Here is a 26,660-nt window from a genome sequence, read left to right on the forward strand (position 1 = left end):
CCACTTATGTAAATTTATCATACTTCATGGTTAGTGAGTGACATTATTGCTGAGAATATTCACCTTGTATAAAAATAGAAATCAATCACTGGGGTGAGCATATCCTCAGGGAATAATAGCATAAAAGAACTGGAAGGAGCTTAGCAATTATCAAATCCTGTGGTTTTGTAACTGGATCTGTGAGAATTTGTTTCTCCCAGAGATGCCACAAAGACTTCCTTGGGAAAGAGGACCTATGCCTGGGTTTCATTCTGTTGGCTCAGCTAGAGTGCATCAACTTCTTATCTGTTCAATAGATTGTGGAGGTATTAATTTTATTTACTAAAAAAAAAAATGTTCATCACTGAGTTCAAAACACTTACTGGGCATATAAGAAAACCAAAACTCAGAAGAAGATTCCTAAACATTACAATGAAGCAGTAGATGAGGACATGTTACAGTGATAGAAATATGGTTTAGCTTACTGTGATTTACTTAAGCAAATTTTATACTTAGAAATATTTCCTTATCACCAGAGGGAATTCCCATGGTTCTCTATAAGTGATGCACCCTTTTTAACTCTTAGTATAAACTTTTGATTATTTTTCTTCGAGACAATTGTAATGGGTTGCTAAATGTTCTTGTTGCCTGTATCCTCTCTGTGTCTAGTCCATAGTCTTTACACTACCTCCTCTACTAAATTGCCTTCATTGGCTCCCAACACTAAGGCACATTTTAAACTCCGTAACAAAACCAACCAATTATTTTATGACTTGAACCCACCACTCATTCCAATCTCAGCTTTAACCATTCCATTCTATACACACCATGCTACACTCCCCCTGTTCCCTTTTAATACAATGATTCCCCACACAATATCCAGACATTATTTTCACTTCCTTGAATAATAATCAGGGGTCTCTGCCTGTTAAAATATTTTTTTTCCCAGAAATGAGTGTCAACTCCTCTATGAGGCTATCTCAGGCAAGTCTAGCTCTTGTTGCTTCAGTGTCTTCACAGATGTTTTCCGTATATCCACATGATGTGAGTGTTACTGTTTTACAAAAGTGTGTGTGTTTGTATAGGGCCCTCTGCTTCTGGCTGCCTTGATCTGGACTCTTTTAAGGCCTCATGCCCTCAGAGGCCACAGAGTACAGACAAAGAAGCAGTAGGGACCCTGAAAGTCTTTTCTCCCCCTTCCACACTCCCCACCCATACCCCTTTCCCCTCACTGCTACATGTATGCTTCTGTGATTTCAGTTTGTATATTGAAGGGTTTGTATATTAAATGTTTGGCTAGTCTAAAAATAAAAACACTTCCTTTAAAATTTCTCATATTTGTGAAAGAAATGCAAGACTGAGAATAGGAGATCCTTCTTCTGATCATTTACTGAGTACTTTGTCTCCCATCTGACCCCTTATTTGAATTCCACCTTTTACCATCCCAGTGAATCAGCAAAGAAGTGTTGTTCTTCTTGGGAAGACTAATTCTAATAGAACTAAACATGGTTTGAAGAGGCAGTCTATTTTTCCTGGCTATGAGATATGGTATCTGTAGGCTGGTGAGGTGCTTCACTGAGCTGGGTTGATCCTTACCTCCTGTACTTTAATTCCTGAGGTCTCCTTGGTGTCCCTGACAAATTGAAACTATTGCAGAGCTCTCTTTACCCCCATCCCAGTCTTAGTTCCCTTTTATTATTTATAGCTGAATTTTTTAACACTCCATGATCTTGAGCAACCATATCAATGCATCTTTGTAACTGACACAGTCTCTCATGTCAGATTTCCCAGTGGCAAATTTCCTAACTCATAATCAGGCAAGGAGGGGTACTGATGCAGAGATAGTGAGCTTTTTGATTTTAATACAAAAATTTGACTTGATAGCAATAAAATATGAAGGAAAGTGTTAAGACTATCTGATGAACTAAAATCCTGATGACATGTATCAAGGATACTGAGTCAGAGCTGGGACATCTTCTGAATGCAGTGTGGATCACAGTAATTCTTATACAAAAGTCCTTAAACTGGAAGAATACCAGTAACCATTGTTGTTGGCTTTCTTGATTTTATCTTATAATATATAACTTAACTAAATCTAGTATAAATGTTCTAGTCCAGAAAGGAGAACTGGTGATTTTATGCTGAGAAATCTCTAAGGTACATTTGCCCACATGTCTCTGGCAGAAAAGATAAGCTGTGATCCCTTCACCCTGGGAAAACTGAGCCAGATGTGATTAGAACATCTGTCTTTCAGATTTCCTGTTTGGCTTCCTTCATAAGTTGAAGATACCAGTGAGAATTTAACTACTCACCCTTCAGAAAGGGGATGAATTTTTTTATTTCTCTGACTCTCAGTCTTAGAGTATTTTAGTTTATAACCTTGTTGTATTCAAACTAGGACTTATCTTTTTTTTTTCTTTTGCTTTCAATATTATATTTAGAGCAAATCATCTATGCCTTAGAGCAGGTGCTCATTAAGAGACATATGATCAATAAGTAGATCAGATTCCAGTCACTAGAGATCTGTGACGTATCCTATTATGCACTAGGCACATTTTAAGTACTTAGACTCATAATTTTAATTGATACTAAGCAAGCATGAACTAATCAAATACCAAAACAAGCAAAGCACTAAATCTCCATATCGTATGATATAAATGTATTTTAAGTGTACAAACTCAATATATTTAATAATATACATACTGTATCTTCACAAGGGTTATATATATATATTTATTCTGTTTATCTTTGTATCTCTGTGCCAGGCAAACATAGATAATCTACCAAGTTTTATTGAATAAAGAAATAATTTTGTTCTTGTCTAGAATTTTAATACCATGCTTATATTGACCTTTAATAGTTTATTTTTCATAAATATTCCTGAGTCATACAAGTCAAGTAAGAGCCTTAGTATTCTTTTCCACTTCTCACATTTAGTTTGCAAAATCGGTGAGTAAAATTTATAAGCATGATGCTCAACTTGTGGTTCGTTATATTAAAATTGTAGAAAAGAACAAAGTTATCTCTTTATTCAATAAATCTTGGTAGAAGATAACCTCTTTAACTAATGCTCACTAATTTGAAAAACGTAGTGTGACCCTATCTACTTTATCATAAACAAAAATAACAATTCTCAGCCATGTAATTTTCTCTAGCACAGTGTTTTAAACTGTCAGTTTAATCCTCCTAATCTCCCATAATCTGAGGAACAAAATGTCATATTTTGTAAACTGATAACAATGCTTGTTGCTCTTCATCTTTCAATATAAACTGAAGAATTAACTTCAAATATACATGTTTGAACTAACATTGAGTGATAACATTTGAATAGTAATCTTAAAGTGATCTAAGTAAAACAAATTATCTGTTACTTAAGACCTATAATCTTCTTATTGAAGACAGATTTCTTTCAAAGGAACTCAACAGTTTACAACTTTTTAACAACCTAGTTGTGTAGTATTTGGATTTCATTTATGCAAATATATGTAGTTACACACCCAAATTATTTCTATACCCTTCTCACTACCCACTAGGTAATACATACCTCTTGGATTTACGAAAGGATGAAAATCATAATGGCTTAAAAAAACAGCATATGCTGCACAATCCAGCACTGAGACGCTGGATAAGTTTTCAGGGGTGAATGTGATTCCCATTGAAGGTCCAAGAAGAAGATTCAAATAGGTGTAACATTGGGCATTGGTGACATAAAATAGAAAAGCAAAATGTCACTAGAGGTATCACAGAGAATTATACATATGAGCAGACATAATTCTATTCATAGATACTGAGAATATAAAATATAACTTTACTTACAAAGAATATCAGGGTATAATGTAGATCCCAGAACTGAAAAAAAGGATATTGAAGTGCTTGCAAGGTAAAAACTTGGATATATAATTTTTAAAAATGCCCAATTACTAAAACTATGTTATAAGGCAAAGGATCAGTTATATGAAAACTTTCTCACCCTAATTTTTTTCACTTGATTTAAATTATTAATTTTGAGAAATTATCAGTGTAATTTTAGGAGCTGGGTATACAAAGATAAACAAAGCATACTTCTCTCGGGAAATAATAATATTTGGAGACAGACAAATAAAAATGTATTATAGTGTGCTGGGTGATAACTGAAGTATTCCCAAAGTATAAGAGATGACACAAAGAGAGAGTGTTGAGTCTATTAGGAGACAGAAAATTTGGAGATGCATTAAATGTTTAGTCTTACATGCTTTTCAGGGCTTACCTTAGTGGTTGTGGTGAAGGATTTGGGAAGAATACTTAAGGATGAAAACAACAATATATACAAAGACATGGAAGCATGAGAATTCCTGGCACATTCTGGAAATATCATAACTGATTTTAACTAAACAAACTCTCTGAAGAGTGAAGCATCAAAGATTAAGCCTGGGGAGATAGGGCTGAGAAAATATTGGGAAACATTCTTTGTATAGAAATAAATTTGTGATCTCCATCTTTGATGTGAAGAATCCTGAAATTTTCCACTGTGGTTGTATATATGGACTAGTATTTTACTTTAGAAAATGAGTTTAAAGTCAAGAAAGATTGGTTTGGTTTACAGAATGGAGACAACATGGCAAGAAAATGTTGAAGAGTTCCTTCTGTGACACAATGGAGTCAGCTGCATCTCTGGAGCACTAGGATGCAAGTTCAATACCCAGCCCAGCACAGTGAGACAGTGGGTTAAAGGATCCAGTGTAGGTCACAACTGCAACTGGGATCTATTCCATGGGCTAGAAACTTCATAAGCCATCTGAGGCAGCCAAAAAAGAAAAAAAGAAAAAGCTAAACAATTCAAAGCCAAGGATGATGAGTACCTAAATAAATATGGTGGCTAAGTTGGTGAAGAGAAATGAACATATTAGGATTCTCTTTGGAACACTGATTATAAGATATCATAAGTGATGGAGAAAAATTGTCAATCACACCTGGATTTAATGCTTTGGACATATCAGCCTCTAGTCTGATATCACTGTAATATGTCCATGGAGATTTTGAGCTGGAAATGAAGGTCTGAGATGCATAAGATGAGTGTGCATAATAAAGTAAAGGTCTTCATGCACTTTTAATTATTTGCGATTACTGTTGAGAATAATTTGTGTATGTGGGTTGAAAAACAACTATTTTCTGTCAAGGTCTGATCTTTATCAAAAAACTTTTCAGCAGTTCTAAAAGTTTTTTTTTTTTTTTTACTTTTAGTCAGAGTTAAAGCACAATGATTAGCCTCTGATTCATCTTGTTTGCCTCTCAACATGATTTTCAGTTTTTACCAAGAACTGATTTACTGAGAAAGCGCAGTAAGCAGAAATTGGCATGCTTATTTGCTCTCCTGAAAGTGAAACCCAGACCCTGAAGGATAGATTTCTGGAAATAGCTTTTTAGAAAATTCGAAGGCAATCTTTACAGAAAATTAGTTAATAGCCATGACTTTAGTTTCTTAAAACACAAACTTTTGGCCATTCTTCTTTATGGTTCTGCCTTACTAAGAGTATTATAAATAAGATTGATCATATAAGGTAATGAGAATATTCACGATCAGGGGAATGACAAAGTTTTAAAACTGATCAATTTACAGGAGATTGAAATACCAACCTGATAAAATTTTGTAATTATGTGAGTGAATTAAACCATACATAATAATAGCTAGTAGTTCTGGTTCTTAAAATTCACTGGGAACTATATCTAGTCACTTATGATGGAGAACGATAATGTGAGAAAAAAGGACCTATAGATGTATGTGTAACTGGGTCTCCATGCTGTACAGTAGAAAATTGACAGAACACTGTAAACCAGCTATAATGAAAAAATAAATCATTATTTAAAAAGTCAGTGATAGTAGAATGAGCAAATGCCACTCCCTAAGTGTGGAGATTCTTTCTAAAGACTCTTTACTATTGTGTGATAAATATAAGCACAGATATATATAAATGCTAATTTTGGATGATCTGGGTATTGCTTATCAGAAAATACAATAAAATTTATTGGAAAAACTAGAAGTGGAAAAGGTAGGAAAAATTTTGGTTAAGAAATGTTTGCCAAAAAACATATAAAAAGTAAAGTAACTGAGAGGTTATGTGTAGAGAGATATATGTAGAGGCAAGTGTAGAATTAGGGAGAATTCCTGAAGAGGCTCTATTTTCATGCCTAGGAGAAGAGAACAGCAATTCACTTTTGTGGGGGCTAGGTGGGAGAGAACATTCTTCCATTCATGCTGTCACAGACCTTCTGGAAAGAGAGCAATCTCAGGGAAAACAAGAGAGTTCTTTCTCTGAGAAGCCAGGAATAGCAAAAGCAAACAAAATAAACAACACACAAAATGTTCTATCTTGTTAGTGGTAAAGGATCTTACAGTAAACCTTGTTATTTCTTAAATACAAGCAGGGAGAAACTAATTCAATCAATCAAGCTTCTTATTTGTACAACATAAAGCTATCGCTAGTGACTGTCCTTCATCAGAAGTATGTCTAAATTTTGGAATGTGAAATTATCCAGAAGAAGAAATGCCTGCATACTGCTTGGCTATAGCATCTGAAAAATCACTGTGGCTTTGATGAACACCATTGTGCTTCTGCTAATTGGCACCCATTAACAATGTCAGAAGTTCTTCAAATTGAATTTGATTTGTCTATTTAATTCCTATACTCAGATTAACTCTTTACCTTTGGTCATTCCTAATTGGAATCACTTTTATTTTATTTTTTTAAATTCGTGCTTCCTCTAGTAATCATAATTGATGTCTGAATAATTTTAGCTCCTTAGTTCTCATCACCTATCTTCATTCTGTGTTAGATCCAAGCTTGGGAAATCTTCAGTTTTATTCAACTATCCCACAAACAGTAGGTCTCCATTTATGGCCTGTGTTAGGACAGTAGTTGGCGGCATTTCCTCCGGACACATGTAGGGTAACTTAGAGATTGCAAGTCACATCCCTATTAGCTGCATTTATACTGTCTCCTAACTGCTCTGAGGCCAAGACTGAAAGACTAAAATGATCTAAGAGAGTCTTCATGGATACTCATGGAATTCCCATTCTACACAGTGTAGTAAAACCTAGTACGGGAAAAGGCAACACTTCAGATTTCCTCTAAGAATGACTTGGTTACATTTTTAGGAAGCCACTTTACCAGTGATGCAGAGAAGTGGGTTGGGTCAGAGGCAGGACTAAAGTTGCCTTAGATCAGTAGGAATAAGCTATGGTTGAAATACGACAATGTTTGGGATATAGTTTTATCAGGGTACAGTAATCAGTCCAGCACAAGGCAGAACCTTCTTCCTCATCAGCTCAGAACATGATTGAAACAAATCAGAAGCTACCACCTAGTCTTAGTGAAGGAAGTTTTTGATAATTTTCTTGAAATAATTTTCTCCTTATATGTATAATAAATAAACTCCCCAGCCCTCATCATTCATGCATCTTGGTAGAGGTAACGTTTGTATTTTAGATATATGTCTAAGCCACAATCCTGTGCTAGCTACATTGTCCAATGGGATCCATTTCAGAGATTGCATTGATAAGCTATCTTACTTTTGTTATTATAAATAATTCAAGATGCATAGTTTCTCAATACCAGTGAGCTGAAGACCAAACTCCGTTTTCACTGTTGTCAAAGTAATCATGTTGTTTGAGTATTATTTGAAATTTGCTTCTCTGCAACAGAATTAATGCAATTAGCCCTTTCCAATAAATGTCTACATTCCTATGCATTCTGCCTACTATAATGTCTTAATCCTATAAAGATCTTTAAGTTTCTCAAGAATTTTTTAAGAATCAGAAACTCTATGGAGTTCCAACTGTGGACCAGTGAGTTAAGAACACAACATAGTGCTTTTGTGAGGATGTGGGTTCGATCCCTGGCCTTGCTCAGTGGATTAAGGATCCTGCATTGCTGCAAGATGCAGCATGTATGTCACACATGTGTATGTCACACACATGTATGTCACACATATGTCCACATTGCTGTGTCTGTAGTGTAGAACTCAGCTGCAGCTCTGATTCAACCCCTAGCCCAGAAACTTCCATGTGCTGAAGGTGTGGCCATTAAAAAAAAGGAACTGGAAACTCACATTTATATAAGCAACATAAGTCTGCCCCAGTTCAGACTGTAACAAAAGTAAAGCAACTATGAATGGGTTATTACATTTAATGGGTCAGTGCGAACTGAACTAGAGATTGCACCCACAATCACTGGTCTCTGATGTTCTAAACTCATTGTAAGAGAACCTAGATTATGTAATTCATTTTGTCACAGCCTTGTGAAGTTTTAGGAGTGTTTAGGATGAACTAAATAATCTTCTAGATACATTCATGCTAAACAAGATTGGCTGAGAATGCATTTCCAAAAACATTGAATCAATGGGTTATGCTAGTTAAAAGTTATAATGTCCATGTGATCCAGCGATGAATGACCAACTAATCAAACTGTTGTGGGATATTTTTAATGGAATCACTTTCTATATGCTGAGATAGAGAAATGCAAATTTGTCTCTCAGTGCTTTGGAGTGGAGACAGCTGCTCACACATTTTGTTACCTCCATCTTATTTATTTATTTATTTATTTTGCATAAAGCATTGACCTTGAAAAATGGAGTGTTCTCCTATGTTACATGTTCTTCTCTCCATGGATGATATACTTTTCCTAGTTTCTCATTTTTTTCTGAAATGTAATTTTAGACAAAATGTGGAAAGATGCATTATTAGCTTATAGATAAAAGAATATAATGCTGAAAATATTTTTAAATAGTGTATAGTCATAGTATCAAGACAATGTACGACCATGTTTCAAAACATCCAGAATCTGAGCAATCTCACCTCTTGTGCTGCCGCAATCCTGGTCCAAGCCACCACCATCGCCATCTTCTGTCTGGATTGTGCTAATAGCTTCACAACTGTCTTCCAGGCCATTGTCCTTGCCACTCTCTAGTATATTCTCAAATGAAGCAGTCAGAGGGATTCTTTTAAAATATGAAATTGGAGTTCCTGTCGTGGCTCAGTGGTTAATGAATCTGACTAGGAACCATGGGGTTGAGGGTTTGATCCCTGGCCTTGCTCAAGGACCGGGTCAAGGACCGGGCGTTGCCGTGAGCTGTGGTGTAAGTCACAGACGCGGCTCGGATCCAGCGTTGCTGTGGCTCTGGCATAGGCTGGTGGCTACAGCTCTGATTCGACCCCTAACCTGGGAACCTCCATATGCCACGGGAGAGGCTCTAGAAAATGGCAAAAAGACAAAATAATAATAATAATAATAACAATAATAAAAATAATTTAAAAAATAAAATAAAATATGAAATAGATGACAGTATTTGTATGTTCAGATAACTGCTGCTATTTCCCACCACTTTCAATGTAAGAACAAATCTTTCACTTGGCTTGGATTACCCTGGCCTCTTTCACCAAGAACCAGTATGTTCTTCACACCTGCCCCTTTTCTGACTTCATTTACTACTAGCTCACCTGACACCCTCCTGATTTGTACATTCTGCTCTGGTTATACTAAATTTCACATACTTGGATCTCCATAAACACATTTCTCCCACAGAGCCTTTATACTTTCTATGGAACTCTTTATCTAAATACCTAATCCACCAGCCTCTGTCAATCACATCCTTTGAGTATCCACCCACATATTACATTAGAGAGAAGTCCTTCCCTGACTACATGAAATAAAACAACGCATGTCCTAACCCAGAGCATGTCTTTTCTCATCCATGGTTATATTTTTCTCCATAATATTAAAGTCACAGATGTCTTTGTTTTATCTGACTTCATTACTAGACTGAAGGTAAGAATTCTGTCCATATTACTCATTTGTGTTCCTGTCATATTGGGAATGATGCCTAGCATATGATAGGTACTTAATAAACGAATAAATTAAATAAACAAACAAAAAATAAATAAATAAACGTGTTAAGTGAATGACTGGGATCATTGCTTAATGATGGGTTAACCTATGACCACTGGGTTTTATTTTACTTTATAACTGCTTTTAAAGCAACCTTAGGTGAGTTAGGGCAATGTCTTCGCTTTCAATAACATGAAAACCAATTTAATCCCTGGATATTGGAGTTATCTGAAGAGAAATTCAAATATATATTTATGTGAAGATTTTTTTTAAAGCATTCTCTGCTAATAAATTATTGTGAATTTGATACTCATAAACATTGTCTCCAGAATATTCAGTTAACTGACATAGTTTGATACGAGGTAGTGTTTCATCAGCAGATGACCAAAACCTATGCCTATTTTTAGTATGCTTACAGATGTGTTTCTGAGAAGTGCATTATCAATGGATTCTGATTAGGTTATAAAGGAACATTCAAAGATACCCAGTTATTCCCTGAAGAGTGTGTTTTACAAGGTTAACTCAAAACTTGTAACATCTGTGACAAACAAACAGAAAACCAATGCAAAGACATTGGAGCTTCTGCTTTCACTGACCCCTAGATGGCTCTATGATATTGAATTCATTTCATAGTCTTGCTCCCCTGGTCACAGATGAAACTGTGACATATTTTATTTAGAATCTCTTCAGACTCCATTTCCTCCCAGGTGCTATACATTTGTATAAAAAAAGTCATCTTTTGATGGTCTTTTTCTAAAAATCAAATTATGTTAATTTTCACCACTCACTACATTCTCAAGGCCTTCAAATATGCTGATACATCTGTACGGTGATACCAAGATATCAAGATTATTATATCCAGCTAGTTTCATGAGGAAGCAAAACAAAATTTGTGCGACCTTGAGTGAAAACTCTTTACTTTGTCTGTCCTTCTTTGCACTTCCCAAAAGTCATGGTGTCATTCTCACTACCACAGAATAGAATGCCACCTCAAAAGCAGAGGGTTTTGTGAGGAAAACATTTGTAAGAGCTTTTAGCTCATTTTCTCATTCCTGTTGTTATTAGCACTGATATTAATTCATACTTATATCCATAGAAATTTATCTTATACATTAAAAAAAGGAGGACTCAATTTCTCAAAAATATGATTGTGGCAAAGCGTATATCAAGGCTTGGTGGAAAGGTTTTCAGGATTATAAATATAAATATTTTGCGTTTTCTTCATTTAAAAAATTACGGCTACTTTACAGCTTTCGTAGAGTTGTGAGGAGACATATATATATATATATATATATATATATATATATATAAAATCAATTCAGGAAAACCAAATGAAATCTTAAAAGATTATTTATTTAAACCTTAATTTTTCACTGGAAATAGTGGTCAAAATAATTAAAATAAAAGTAAATTTATAGTGAGTTTTGTAAAGTTTTTATCCTTTTCCTATTTGTCTTTCTCTGTTCCCCTTAAACCTTAATTATAAAAATGAGATCATGGGAGTTCCCACTTTGGCTGAGCAGGTTAAGAATCTGAGTTGGACCCAGGTGGAAGCAGGTTCGATCCCTGGCCTTACTCAGTGGGTTAAGGAGTTGCTGTGAACTGTGGCATAGGTTGCAGTGATGGTTTGGATCTGGTATGGCTGTAGCATAGGCTCACAGCTGTAGCTCTGATTGGACCCCTGGCCTGGGAACTTCCATGTGCCTCTGCTGGGAGCTATAGCCATAACAAAAAGATAGAGAAAGAGAAAGAGTGATCACACTGAAACATGTAACCTAACTCCTGACTTCTACATTACTGAATGTACACAAGGCCTTGCCCACCTCACCGAGTCCTTTCCAGGGTTAAAAGGAGTAAGAATGAAGAGTTCAGTAGTTAAAGAGTGACTGACTTTCCACTCCCAGCTTCCTCTTAGCAAATTTACTGGTGGACAAATTGGGCAAAAGAAGATCCAATTGCAGGCCAATTGGATCCAATTTCCATGAGCAAGAGCATCCAAAGAAAGAACAAAAGTCAGCAGTTTTGCATGCAAAGGAAAGGTTATAAAGAACCTGACATCCTACCTTAATGACTAACTGAGACTGTTCCCCTTTTATTCTTTAAAAACTGTCATGGCTTAGCACAGTTTTCAGAGCTGCTCTTGGGACATGAATCCACCTTCTCCCCAAATTGTTAGCATTTCTGAAGAAAGCATCTTTTCTTTCTGCCAACACTTGTCCCTCAATTATTGGCTTTTGAACAGCAATCAACTGAAACTGAGTTTGGTAATATTTCCTTGAGTGGATCCTGATTCTTCTCTCCTGAAACTTTGTTATCTGATTTTATCTAGTGCCTTGGCTCAACCTTTTGAGATTTTTCCTTTATGATTATATGTTTTGGGATTATATGTTTTGGGATCACACTCTACCTGGATCATTTGCCTTTTAAGTCTGTCTCTCTTTAATGGTTTGGTGGCCTGAAAGCTGCTTTATAGTTCAGAGAATTAAAGATATTTTTCAGGGTTTTGCTTTTGTTTTTGTTTTTGTTTTTTCTCATTGTATCTTAGGTAATATGGTTCTCTAATCAGCTTCTTATTTCTTCACGTTCAGTCAGTTCCTTGCACAAGTAGTTGTTTTCCATGACTTTTTTCTCTTGCTGTGGGTCTCAAATGCATTTGATTCCTTTCTTTAACATCCATATGCTTTTTTCCCATCTTGATGTGGCTTCCTTGAGACCAAGACTTTCATGTGAAGACTATAAATTAATATCTTTGATTCCCATAAAATTTTCTAATTAAAGTATTTTGGGGGGCTCTTATCTTTGAAAAGATTTTAAGATCTTTAGCAAAGGCTTTACCAAATCTCCAAATTCTGAATTTATTTAATGTTATTTTTGGCATTTTTTGCTGGCAGAGTGGCTCATTTCTATCTTGTCAACTTTGCTAAATATAAGCAGTAATAAACCATACACTAGGAGCTTGTTCTTGAAACATTTCCTCTAAAGTTAAAGTAAGTATGTGGCCTGTCTCACAAGTGATTGTAGTTGTCCCTTTTACCAAATGTGTTACCACTATCTGGCATGTATCATGGTCTTTCAAGCCCCTGATATTGATTTATTCACTCCCTAGTACTTCTCCCCTAATGACATAAGTATTTTTAGATTTTTTATATAACCATACCTCTCCTCTGATACCAATTTCTGTTTGAAGGTAAGTAATGCTGGCATCCCCAAATTTAAAAATCCCTAATTCTCAGTTTTTTTTTAATCCCCATTCCCAAATGTATTTGTCACTAATATAAAGCCTAATGCAGGTTAAGCTGTCCTCTTTCTTCCAACTAAACCTTCTAGGATAAGTTGCTTCCAAGATATCTCTAGCATGGAATGTAAAGAAAAGAGGATTGCATGGTAAGATTTTAAGAACCAGGCCTAGAAGTGACTTTAATTACTCCTATTCAAATCAAATAGACTAAGACCTTGTCTTATGAGATCAGCATAAAGGCAAGAGTCTAGGAAATGTAGATGAGCCTATGAATCCTTGGTGAGAACCAGAAATGTTTGCCACAGTGTTTCACTGATAGAGAAACACAGGGGAGAAAAAGAAAAAGCAGCTGTAGTTAAATAAGCAAGCTCTTAGAGCTCATCAATGAATTAGGTAATGTTGCAAGATGCAAAATTAATACACAGAATCAGTTGCATTGCTATATACTAACAATGAAAGACCAGAAAGTGAAATTAGGAAAACAATCCCATTTACCATCACATCAAAATGAATAAAATACCTAGGAATAAACTTACCTAAAGAGACAAAAGAACTGTACTCTGAAAACTATAAGATGCTGATGAAAGAAATCAAAGATGACACAAACAGGATGGAAAGATATACCATACTCTTGGATTGGAAGAATCAATATTGTCCAAATGACTGCATTACATAAGTCAGTTTACATATTCAATGCAAACATTATCAAGTTACCAATGGTATTGTTTACAAAACTAGAAAAAAATATTATGTCAATAGAAAACACAAAAGAACTTGAATAGCCAAAGCAATCTTGAGAAGGAAAAATTGAGCTGGAGGAATCAGGATCCTTGACTTCACTCTATACTACAAAGCTACAGTCATCAAAACAGTATGGTATTGACACAAGAACAGAAACAGATCAATGGAACAGGAGTGAAAGCCCAGAAATAAACCCGTGCACCTATGGTCGACTAATTTACAGCAAAGAATACAAACATATAGGCAAGACGACAATAGAGATAAGACAGACTCATCAATAAGTGGTGCTGGAAAAACTGGACAGCTGTATACAAAATAATGAAATCAGAACATTCTCTAACATCGTACACAAAAATAAGCTCAAAATGGATTAAAGAACTCAATATAAGACTGGATACTATAAAACTTTTAGAGGAAAATGTAGGCATAATTGCAGAAGTATCTTCTCAGATTCACCTCCTGGAGTAATGAAAATAAAAATAAAAATAAACCAAGGGGACCTAATTAAACTTAAAAGTTTTTTTCATAGCAAAGGAAACTATAAGTAAAACAAAAAGACAACCCACAGAATGGGAGAAGTTATTTGCAAATAAATTGACTGACAAGGGATTAATCTCCAAAATTAATCCTCCTGCAGCTTAATATCAAAACAAAAAACAATAAAAAAATGGGCAATCTAAATTGATATTTCTCCAAAGAAGACAGATAGGTTGGTAAAATAAACACATAAAAAGACGCTAAACATCACTAAGTATTAGAGAAATGCAAATCAAAACTTCTATAAAGTACCAACTTATGCCAATCAGAAAGGTCCTCATCAAAAAGTCTACAAATAATAAATGCTTCAAAGGATGTGGAGAAAATGGAATTCTCTTACACTGCTGGTGGGAATGTAAATTGGTGCAACCACTATGAAAAACAGTATGGAGATTCCTCAAAAAACTAAAACTAAAACTACTTTCTTATCCAGAAATCCTAGAATCCTACTCTTAGGCATCTATCATCTATACAAAACCCATAATTCAAAAAAATACATGCACCCTTATATTTCATTGCATCATAATTTACAATAGTTGAGATATTGAAGCAACCTAAATGTCCATCAACAGAGGAGTGGATAAAGGAGATGTGGCATATATAATGTCGCAATAATTAAATGTTTATTTCATTGTTGGATAATGAATGAGCTACACCACAGCTCACAGCAATGCTAGATTCTTAACTCAAAAAGCCATGAGCTATGATGTAGGATACAGACATGGCTCAGATCTGGCATTGCTGTGGCTGTAGCATAGGCCAGGAGCTGTGGCTCTGATTCAAGCCCTAGCCTGGGAACTTCCATATACCCTGGGTGAGGCCCTAAAAAAAAGACAAAAAGAAAAAAAATACAAGAAATTCTTAAGACATTAGAATGATAAGGAAAAATCATTGTGAAAGTAAAGCAAGCTGGACAAGTCATATACAAAAACATGGAAGAACTATTTAGAAAATATAAGTGGAAAAGTTAGCATGACTTTAGGAGATATAGCTATTATGACCAAAAAGTGTATTCATTATGTCTAAGAAAATGTATTTCTTTTTTTAAAAATCATTCAGAGAGCAATTTTAAATGCGGTTTTGCAAAAGCGATATTTCACAATTTTACTGATGATAAAGTCAGTATATTTAAGCATACACAATAAAAATTTTAAAACTCATTTTAGAAGGCCATCATTGTGATTCCGACTGAAAAAAAAAATCCTGAAGAGAAAAAAAATTATGCTTGTTTCTATGATAAATGAAAGATTCCTTTTTTTAAGTTGCTATATAATAATCTTGAATTTAAAAGAAAAGAAAGAAAAAAATCTTGAATGTATTACAAACCATTGGTTAGAAAATTGGGTTGTACAAGGATTGACTACTTCAAAAAAATATATTTGTACAATAGTTCTGTGTTGCTCTATGAAACGGTAATGTTCTCTTAAGAATACATAGTATTTAAAAGAGAAGAAAGGAATGATATTCAATACAGTTTACAGTATATTTGTAAATGCTATTCATATATCCACTAACTTTAAAAAAGATTCCAAAAGAACTGAACTCTGCCATGAAACAAAGAGATTGCTGAGCAGTAACTTGAAGATCATATGTCATCTATCATTTTCTTAAAGGATATTTTTTGACATGAATTTTAATTTGAGACATCAGTTACCATCTTTAAAAAAATCCCATGGTGCTTTTTTTCTACCATTTCTTTTTATCAATTGTCAACAATGAAACTAATCCAAAGTCAAAGTGTTCTTATGACCTACAATTTCAAAAATAATGCTCATCTACCAAACTCAACTATGCACATGTATCTCTTTGACTTGCTTAAGAAAGAAATCATGTTAGTAAAGGAAAAGATCAATATTTCTAATTCAAGTTTAAGAATAAATACAATAGCCCTTAGCTATTTCAGACAGTGTGGAGAATGTGGTAGATAGTACTTTCTAGGGTGTGATGGGAAAGATGAGAAGAGTTTATATTCAAAACCAAGAATGATATTTTAAAAAGTTGAGGACACACCATAATTTTACCTTTGAAAATTAAAATAGGTTTAATTCTAATAAAAGAGACAATATTATATAATAGACTCAAATTTCTGGATTGAATATAAAGATTTTTATATCAAGGAATATACATAGGTTTTTTTAAGGTGATATTTGAAATTTTACTTATTGAAAGAATTCAATTTTATTATCAAATAACATAGTGTTTTATGAGAGGATGTGTATAAGCTAATTTAGGAAGGAAAGAAAGAGAACTAAAAACATTTTGAAAACTCACAGCTGCTTTATGTTGTCACAAGTGAAGCTGATATTTAGATACTGAAAAATAATTTTTATGATGGACACATATATAAGTGATAATAATCTTGTCTTAGTTGGCTCTCTTGGGAATTTTTGATAGCATGGAAATCATTATATTCCTGAAATGATAAGTTATATAATATCCAACTACACTGTTACCTGATTTATGTTAATAGAAATGATTAATGGCCCCTATGCCAAGATAATCAAAATTGTTCTCCTCAGATTTACATAGTGATGCCCAGTTTCTTGAGCATATCAATATAATCCATTCAAGTGGAAAATAAGCCATCAGCAGCAGTAATTTGTATTCAAAATTTCTTTAAAATTCCAGCTGTGAGATACAGACTCCCAAGAAACAAATTAGAGAAGGCATGAAACATTAAGTTTATCATTTCTTACAACAAACATTATTAAATGCCTATTTACACAGGTAGGAATATGACTTTGAATTTCTAATGCTTTCTGTATTAATATCAATACCATAGAAAACTTAGAAAAATCATTGGGTTATAAGTTATGAGACCTAAAATCTAGTAATGATTCTATTAACCAACATTATAGTTTTTGATACATCATTTAACCCCTTTGGGCAGATTATAAATGATTTTGGCTCTTTTAAAAATGTCTCTATTATGTTATGAACTAGTGATTCAGTTACCAGATAACAGACTACTTATTGTTAAACAAAAACATCATTTAGGAATTTAGACTACCTGTAACTAGCTGAATAGAATTATTAAATCATTTTGTGTAGTACCACTGTGGCTTACTCTCTTAATATTATATCTTTATTTATGTTTGTTTTGATATAGAGCCACTAAAATGACAAGACAGTTTAGAAGCTAAAAGCACGTACACAGATCACACGTTAAGAACATGTACTCAGGAGCTGGGGCAACAAGGTTCAAATCCCAGCTCAATTTACTAGCTCTGTCATCTGAGAAAGTTGTTTAATATCTATTCTTAGAGTTTTCTCACCTGTGAGAGGAAAATAATAACTATACTTAGCTTATACTGTTGATGCAAATAGTAAATTATAGAGCCTTTTGGAATTTATGCTGAGTATCATTTCTATGATTACTATATACATTTTCTCCACACTATTAAGATCTACTAAAAGATATATGTTTGTCTTAATTATGCATTTGCAGACAATTTTCAATGTAGAAGTAGATCTATGCACATTTAGGTTTTTTTTTTTTTTAAATTCATTTCGGAAAGCCTAGCGTATGGAATTATATAAATTTTAGAATATATAATTTTTTTTAGGTAACTTCCATTTATTTCTACTTCTTTTTGCCCTCCATGATGTCTAGAGAGTGCTGTGAAAACAGTAATCACACTGTGAATATGTATTACTTTTTACTGTGTTGCAATGATTTCAGTTAAATTAAAAATTCTGTATAAAGTTAGACAGGATTGAATGCATGGGTTCTAACAAACAAAAGTATACAAGGGTCCTGAAATGTAGCTAGATAAATTGGATAACATGAAAGAGTTATCTCATACTTACCTAACTCACCCACATGGGCGCAACAAATTGAGAAACAAGTCTTACTACAAGGATAAGAGTCTATTAATTCTTCAAATATATCTGGCTAAAAATAAATGAATTGATAATGCCTTATGTTGGACCAGGCCTCAACTTTATTTTGGTTGAGGTCTGGTTTAGCTATATTTTAGCTATCTGTTCAAGGGAAAAGTTGAGTAAGTAATTTAGGTCTTAAAGAATTATGCAAAAAGCCTTATCTATGTCAGAGCAACCTCTCCTTTCCTATGTCTGTTTTTAAGAATTCCTACCATAGTGAACCATTATTACTAATTAAGAGTTTCTTTATTTTTTACATATATTCTAAAATAAAAAGAGGCTAATGATACTGCCTATTGTTATGTGAATCTTAAAATGACTGTTTAAATGGTAGAATAAGCATAATGAATAATAAAAATGTCAAATGTTGAATTGTCCATTTGATCTTTTTTTATGCACCTGCAGATAGGAGTAGCTTCACCAATTTTCATTTTGAAATGTGGACTCCCTAAGACACTGAAGCTTGTCTATGAAGACTAGGTCAAAACAGATTCTGAGTGTTACCTGCATTTTAATGTCAATATGAATATATTTGGTTATGGCTTAATTGCTCAAGACATGGTCTAGTCTGAGAAAACTATACCGATAATGGAGTATGGACATACTCTCCCTTTAGAATTTCACTAAACACTTTTATTTTAAGGGTAATCATTTCCTTGATCATCTATTTCCTAGGAGAGTTCTTCAAATGAGAACATGTGAGATTATTTTAGGTTGACAGCTCTCCAGTGGCAGCTTACTTAAACCAGTAATAAGCTCATTAAATCTAAAGATTTCACAGAAACTGTGATAAGAGACACAATCAACTTAAGGGCTTTTCAGGGGAAAAATCATAAAAGTATACTTTAAAACAACTGAATAAGAGCTATCTGATTGCCACCTTTCTAAGTACCACCAAGTCACTCTCAGATTGATGGATAATGAATACCAGAAATTCACCAGGCTCCCGGCTCATTTCAGCAAGGTACACTTTGGTTGGAATGCTCTTCATTCCTTTCATCTATCAAAATCCTGTCCACTTATCAACATTTCTTTCCCCACCAAAAAAATCTCGGTATCAGACAGCCTTCAATGCTATTCAAATTCAATGCTATTCAAAATTCCTTCTCTGATTTCTATGTTAATTTTAGTCTATACAATCTTGTTTAGCATGCCATCATAGAATTTTGTTTTCAAATTCTATTTTTAGTGCTGGTTAACATAATTATTCACTTATTACTTCTTTTTTTTTTTTTTTTTTTTTTTGACTTTTTGCTATTTCTTGGGCCACTCCTGCTGCATATGGAGGTTCCCAGGCTGGGGGTCCAATCGGAGCTGTAGCCACCGGCCTATGCCAGAGCCACAGCAACGCGGGATCCCAGCCACGTCTGCAACCTATACCATAGCTCACAGCAACAACGGATCGTCAACCCACTGAGCAAGGGCAGGAACCGAACTGAAACCTCATGGTTCCTAGTTGGATTCGTTAACTACTGCGCCACAACGGGAACTCCCACTACTTCTGTTTAGCAGTACATGCCAAATTATCAGAGCTCCTCAAATCTGAAAATATTTTGATCTTTTGTATGTTGAATTCCCTGGAAAGCAAACTCAGATTCAGAGATTATTATATAGGATATTTACTGGAAACATCTAATTTAGGACAAACATCTTTGGGGGAGGGATTGGGAAAAAAATGTTTGTGATTTAGTCTAATAATGATCTCATATATATGACCCTACAGGGAACTCTGAAACTGTGATGGCCTTTCAGAGGTGTTTTAAATTGAGACAAAAAACTAAGTATTTTTATATTCTGTTACTGAACAGTCATTAGAGGTTGTCCATCCAGGAATTCCTGTAGTGGCTCAGTGGATTAAGAACCAACAAAATGTCTGTGAGGATGTGAGTTCAATCCCTGTCCATGCTTACCTGGGTCAAGGATGTTGCCATAAGCTGCAATGTAGGTCACAGATGCAGCTTGGATCCTGCATTGTCATGGCTGTGGTGTAGGCCTGAAGATGCAACTCTAATTTGACCCCTAGTTTGGGGACTTCCATACACCATGGGTGTGACCCTAAAAAGAAAAAAAAAGAAAAAAAAAGGAAAAAAAAAAAAAGGTAGGTTATTCAGGGAAGGTGGATGAAGTAGCTCTCTCTAAGTAAGAGAAATTTATGAAAACTGTATGATCTGCAGACAGTACCTGAATCTAGGGAATTAAGTCCTTCAGTTTTGGATAGAGACTTAAGTATGTAACACAATATCTACTATATATCCTTAAATGAAAACTGGAAAAAGAGAAAGTCAAGAAAGAACTCAACTAAATGCATCAATATTGAAGATGGAATATGGTGCTTCTGAAAACTACACCCAAACAAAGAAAGGGTCTAAAATAGTTCTATATTTGCCCCTCTCTGCAAAGAAGAACAAGGCCATAGGATCATTCTGTCTTCAGAATTCCCCACAGGATTGTCAGAGTTCTTTATCTAGACTGTATAATAGCCCAACTTCTATATCCTCCCAGATCCTTTTTCCAGGAGTACAGTCTCTAATAAAATTCCTGTTTGATAACCTGCCTTTCACAATTTAATCTATAAGCATATAGATGGTTTGCTATGCTTTGGAAATGGAAATATGGTTTTGTTGCCTCTTTTCAACTTTCTGGAGCACTTGGGTATCTCTGAATAACCATTCCAAAATGGCAAGGAAGTTTTAATCTAAAATCATCACATTGAAGATATAAGATGAAAGAATCCACTATATTGTATATTGCATATTATATTTAACCAAAAAGCAGATTTTGGACTTCTAGGTCTTTCCTTAATGTAATGCCATCTACTATTGATATGACAATAGGAAGCTCTAGCCACATGGTACTTGTTTCTAGAGCATAGGCTATCTGATCAGTATCATTTTAATGGAATGTCAAGACATAGTGACAGGCTGCAGGTAGGAGCCTCGGTGAGGATCTGGGATTTTGAGGTGGTATGAAGTGGTAATGCACCATGAAAGACATGTGTTGGAAATGGTAAGTATAAAGAATGAAAGCAAAAGTTGTTATCAGACATCAGAAGAATTTAGAAAGGAAGATGAACACTTAAAAGAGAATTTACCAGTAGAAAGGTCATATTAAACTCTTAAGAGACACTGTATCACTAGAAGGGAAAGAAAGGGATAAAGAAATTGAGAACATAAGGGATATGAGAAATTGGTTTTGATACATGTTAAACAAAATGATTAGACAGTAAATTCATTAACACAGGTAGTAAAATTATATTCTCAGAAATTCCTGTCATGGTGCAGTAGAAACAAATCCAACTAGGAACCACGAGGTTGTGGGATTTGATCCCTGGCCTTGCTCAGTGGATTGAGGATTTGGCATTGCCATGAGCTGTGGTATAGGTCACAGATGCAGCTCGGATCCACTGTGACTGTGGTGTAGGCTGGCAGCTGTAGCTTCTCTTCACCCCTAGCCTAGGAACCTGCCATATCCCATGGGTGCAGCCCTTAAAAAAAAAAAAAAAAAGTATTCTCAATATAGTTTTAAAATTGTGTGTGTATATGTATTGGGTGTGTTTTGCTGTAGATTAGGGGAAATTAACAGAAAATTGATAAAAAGCAATATTAATACCAAACACTTAGTATATGTCATATAATGTAGTAGACATTGGAGATTCAACAAAATAATCACTAAATCAACACAAATTTGAGTGTTTACTAAGAGCCACTAAGTTTTCTTGAGGCTGAGGATATGGAATTTGTAAAATAGGCAAACATTCCTGCCCTTGTGATATTTACATTCTAATGGATAAGGAATTACATTCTTGCAGATCTCCAATTCTTTTCTAAGGTGTTTTCATATATACAAAGGCTAAAGTATTAAAACCGAATTCTGGAGTCCTGTATCTGGATTCTAGATGGAAATTAATGTGTTCCTTTTAGATGGAATCAAAAGTGAAATGAAAGCCATCTTCCACTCCCTATCTTAAATTATTTTTCTTTTGTTAAATAAGCCGATGAAAGATTTTCTACAGAGATGGTGTTCAAAATTGGATGCTGCTTAGTTAATTCTATTTTTATGTCTGAGTAATATTTCATTATATATATGTACCACATCTTCTTTATCCATTTATCTGTGGAGGGACATTTAGGTTGCTTCCCATGCCTTGACTGTGGTAAATATTCTCCAAAGAACATTCAGGTGCATAAATCTCCAAATATATGTCCAAGAGTGGGATTGGAGGTTCATAAGGTAGCCTTACATTTAGTTTGTCAAGGAATCTCAATGCTATTTTCCATTTGCAGCAACATGGATGGACCTAGAGATGATCATAGTTACTGAAGTAAAACAGACAGAAAAAGACAAATATTATATGATATAGCTTATACATGTAATTGTAAAAATAATAGAAAATGAAATTATATACAAAATAAAAATAGAACCACAGACATTGGAAACAAACTTATGGTTGACAAAGGGAAAAGATACATTACGAATTTGAGATTAACATATATACACTACCATATATAAAATAGATAACTGACAAAGACCTCCCATATAATTCATGGAACTGTACTCAATATTTTGTAGTAACCAATAAGGGGAAATCATATGTAAAAGAATATATATAACTGAATCACCATATTGTATATCTGAAACTAACACAGCATTGCAAATCAAATATATTTCAAAAAATAATGGATGCTGAGGGGCAATTTCAGCAGCAACAGAGATTAATTTCTTTTTTCTTTTGCTTTTATTGAGACATAATTGACAGATGACACTGTCTAAGTTTAAGATGTATAGCATAATGTTTAAACTTACATACCTCATGAAATGTTTACCACAATAAGTTTACTGAACATCATCTCATATAGACACAAAATTAAAGAGAATTTGTTCTTATGATGAAATCTCTTAGGATTTACTCAAAACAACTTTCATATATAACATACAGCAGTGTTTATTATATTTACCATGTTTTACATTACACCTATAATACTCATCTCATAACTGGAAATTTATACCTTTTGACCATGTTTATTCCGTTCATTTTCCCTACACCACCTGCGTCTGATAACCATGAATCTGATCACTATTTTTGTTTGTTTTTGAAGTATAATTTACCTACCATACTGTGTTAGATCTTGTTTCGCAACAAAGTGATTTGGTATTTCTATACATTGCATGATGATCATCATGATGAATCTATTACAATATATTACTATACAAAATATTAGTTATTGACTATATTCATTGCATTATTCATAGCAGTCTATAAGTAATATGATTACATTTCTGATCTCTTAAATACAAATACATTTTAGCAACAATGAATTTTAACTCCCCCACCCCCAATGTTTACTGTTTTTGACATCATATTTTACATCTTTTTATTTTGTGTGCCCCTTAACTACTTATTATTTGGAATTTCTTTTTACTTTTATCTTTTAACCTTCCTACTAGCTTTATATATGGCTGATTTATCACCTTTACTATATATTTACCTTTATTAGTGAGATATTTTTCCTCCTATAATTTTCATGTTTCCAGTTGTGGCATTTTCTTTTTTCCTTAAAGATGTCCATTTAACTTTTTTTTTTTTTTTTTTTTCTTTTTAGGGCCATGCCCATGGCATATGGATGTTCCCAGGCTATGGGTCAAATCGGAGCTATAACTGCTGGCCTATGCCACAGCCACAGAAACACGGGATCCAAGCTTTGTCTGTGACTTACACCACAGCTCATGGCAACGCAGGTCTTTAACCCACCGAGCAAGGCCAGGAATCAAAACCTACATCCTCTTGGATACTAGTCAGATTTGTTTCTGCTGAACCAGGATGGAAACTCCCCTTTAACATTTCTTATAAAGCTGTTTCAGTGGTGCTGAATTTTTTTAGCTTCTGCTTGTTTGTATAACTTTTGATCTCTCTATCAAATATGAATGAGAGCCTTATTGGGTAGAGTATTCTTGGTTGTATGTTTTTTCTCTTTTATCATTTTGAATATATTGTGCTACTCCCCTCCACCCTGCAGAATTTTTCTGAAAAGTCAGGTGACAGTTTTATGGAAGTTCCCTAGTATGTAACTTGTTCTTTCTTGCTGCTTTTAATATCCTCCCTTCCTTTTTAATTTTTTATCACATTTAGGCATATTGTATCTACTGTGGTCCTATTTGGGTTGATCCTGTTTGGGAACAGAAGGAAAAAGTCCTGATTCCAGCTTTGGTATTGCAACTAAAAGGGTATGTTCTTGATTTCATGACTTATGTTGCAGTCTCATTGGTGGTAGTAGAGGTAAATTCCTAGGTGAGTCTGTTTTGACTTTACAGGACTCATCCTGTATACACAGTTTTGGCTGCATTTACAGACATTTAAACAATTTTGTTAGTATTTAATTACCTGTATGAAATCTCTTCTTATTCAAAATACCTGCAGTGATTTCTGTTTCTCTCACTGAAATTGTACTCATGGTGTAAACATAGCATTATCCTATCATTTGAGATGTTTATGATACAGGGAAATAGGTTAGAATTTATCTCTTTCTGGAGGTTGGATATATTCTTTTTTTGCTTCATTTACTTAAGCAGACTAAATCAATGTACATGAAAGTAAAATTAACACAAATACATATAAATAATAGTCTAATTTGCTTTGCTAGATAACTGCAAATAAAACATATGTTTAGTTATAACTAGACTCAACTACTTTCAGTGATAACAAAACAATACTGAGCAATTACTTTACACTTTATCAGTGGACTTTATTTTTCCAATATAACCAAAATAATACAACTATTCCCCAATTCCTCAGTAAGAGGAATTTTCTCATTCATTGTTCACTTGACTAAGTCATGCTAAAGAGTACCTCATATGTGAATGTGCTAAAGAATCTTGCATTATTCAACTATAACTTTAAATAATGTCTCTATCTCTAACTTTATCCATTTATTTTCATTTACCCCTGGAGAAATGAATTTCATTTCTCATTTCACAGTTAAATGTTCATTTATATATAACTAAAATCAATTAGGCATCATGACTTTTTGTAAATGAATGAGATCCATTTGGCCATATTTTTTTTCATATTTCTTCATGGTTTCAGGATTTATTATTCAATGTCAGACATGACATTCACTTAAATTCTAAAGTAATGAATACAGAGACAAATTTATCTTCTTAGCCATTTGCTTATATTCTAAGATAAAGACCATCCCCATCCTTCCCTAGACGAGATGTTTTTATCCTAGAAAATAAAGGTCTATTTGTGTCTCTCTGGTGGAGGAACAGCAGATGTGACAGATATCCTATTTAAGCCTCAAATCTCATAATTTTATCATTTTCTCTGGTGCAAGTTTCACTATCAACTCAGGTATATCTGACCTATATCCTCTCACCCTATGGAGAACTGGGACAAGAGGAACCAGTGAAGCTAAGATGATCTGTGAGTAAATAAAATAACTTTCCACTGATCAAGAGTTGTATTTTCTCCCAGAATAAATGAATAAATATAGACATTGAAAAAACTGACAAGGTCATATGGTCATAAAGGCTTAAACTATAATGATTGTGGCTCTTTTAAAGTATTAAGAACTCAGCAGCCCTCCAGAGATCCATATAGCTATTTCCCACTCTTGTACTTTAAAACACTTTCTAAAAAAAAAAAATCTAATTTCATGTCTAAGATATAATATTATTATAAAAGAAATATAATGTAAAATGGGCCTTTAAAAACTCATAACTCTGCACTTATGTTCAAAGATTTAACTCGGCCTAGCACGTGTTTATATGCTACGTGTTACGATGATGAACATATCAACAGATTATGTCTCTTTCCTGCAATATATTCCTATAAAATTATTCTTTCTGGCTACTTTAATATTTACATATACTTTTATTCAAGTCTCTCTCTTCTTTTTTTTTTTTTGCCTTCTCTAAGGCCGCTCCTGCGGCATATGGATGTTCCCAGGCTAGGGGTTCAATCGGAGCTATAGCCACCGGCCTACGCCAGAGCCACAGCAACGCGGGATCGGAGCTTCATCTGCAACCTACACCACAGCTCATGGCAATGCCAGATCCTTAACCCACTGAGCAAGGGCAGGGACCGAACCCGCAATCTCATGGTTCCTAGTTGGATTCGTTAACCACTGCGCCACAACAGTAACTCCAAGTCTCTGATTCTCTTATATTATCTTCTGCAACTTATTTTTCAATAATATTTCCTTTTGGTCACCTTTCCTATCATGTTAATAATGATCATACACATATATATTATTGGAGTACTAGCTGACCTTGTGATATGGTGAAATTTGAAACAAAATAGAGGAATTAATTTCTAGACTAGTCCATTTAATAGCCCTGTGTATCATTCTGATGGTCATATATGAAATTTCTATTTGGGGGGCCCTATAAGGAGTGAGGCCTACATGAGCTAGTGAGGTTCA

This window comes from Sus scrofa, chromosome 11, assembly GCF_054392235.1.
Source record: "Sus scrofa isolate SSC_HxYL_T2T_F1_AM1 chromosome 11, Sscrofa_HxYL_maternal_Yorkshire_Landrace_v2.0, whole genome shotgun sequence".
Taxonomy (NCBI): Eukaryota; Metazoa; Chordata; class Mammalia; order Artiodactyla; family Suidae; genus Sus; species Sus scrofa.